Below are 1,241 nucleotides of genomic sequence, written 5' to 3' on the forward strand. Positions count from 1 at the left end.
ATCTGCACCCCACAGCATGTCTCTCTCCTAACCATTTGAACAGTTACTCCCTTTTCTGCCTGAAAACGAATGTTATATCCTAATTCCAGGCTTCAGATTTACCTTTCCAAGGCCATACAGCCACAGGAGCCTTGGCTAACCCCCAGAATTCATGGAAGAGATTCCAAAGGTGCTTGTGAGCATTGATTTTTGTTTAGAGCTGCAGGGAGAGGTCAAAGGCTTTGATCTACTGAGATAGAACCTTAAATCCATGGTACTGGAGCATGGGGGGAGAAGCCCTGACCTTCTGCAGCAGCAGGGAAGGCACATGGCACAGATCCTCGGGAGAATCCAGCCATGTGCTCCTGCTCCTGGGCACCTCATGGCACAGCAGAGCAGCAGCACAGGCTCCCTGTCAAGCCGTCAGAAAAGCTGGATTTGGAATTCGGTGCCCGTGCCTGGAAAAACTTCACTTCTTGTGGTGAAATCACAACCTGGAGCACCGTTAGAGGTTCCCAAAATTGCAGTGACTGATGCAAAAAAACACACATTCCTCGGACGGGGGAAAGTCATTCTGTGTGCCGCATCGTCTGACAGCTGTTAAATTCACCTTCTTAAAATGGTGTTTTTGGCTCTGCTGGTACCCAGAGCCCAGATTGAGATGTCATTTGCTTTTAAGTCAGAGCTTCTAATGGATGTGATGAATTTTCCTCCACGCAACCAGGCTTGTTTTAAAATAAACACTTGACATTGGGGCTCAGCAACCTATCAGGGAATTAATGCATCTGGGTGCACGCACACAGAGAGGCCCGTGATTTGGTGTCTTAAAATGTTTTCCCTCAAAGCTGGTTTGGATGGAATGACATGATTTATTTTTTAATGGTCCTAGACACCACAGCAGGGAGTTTTTTTGGTGTTTTTTTGTTGTTTTTTTTTGGTTTTGTTTTGGTTTTTCTTTTTTTTTTCTTTTTCCCCCATAGTTGATGAGGAGAAAAGGTCATTTGGGATAATTTAGCCCCATGTCTCCAGATCCTGGTCTGTTGGAAGGTGTTGTGTTTTAAGGCCCATTCCAAGCCAAATCATCCTGCAGACATCAGCCTGGACACGTGATGCTCGCAGCCTCTGCACCCCATCACCCCACTTCCCACCCTGGGAAAGAGTTTTAGCCAAATTTCTGAGTGTAAAAACATTGTGGGGCGCAAGGAAGAGTCTCAGCCTCTGCTGGGGGCCGTGGAGTCATGAACATAAATCCCAAACCCCCG

This window comes from Chamaea fasciata, unplaced genomic scaffold (assembly GCF_029207755.1).
Source record: "Chamaea fasciata isolate MVZ Bird 193981 ecotype frontalis unplaced genomic scaffold, bChaFas1.0.hap1 SCAF_8, whole genome shotgun sequence".
Taxonomy (NCBI): Eukaryota; Metazoa; Chordata; class Aves; order Passeriformes; family Sylviidae; genus Chamaea; species Chamaea fasciata.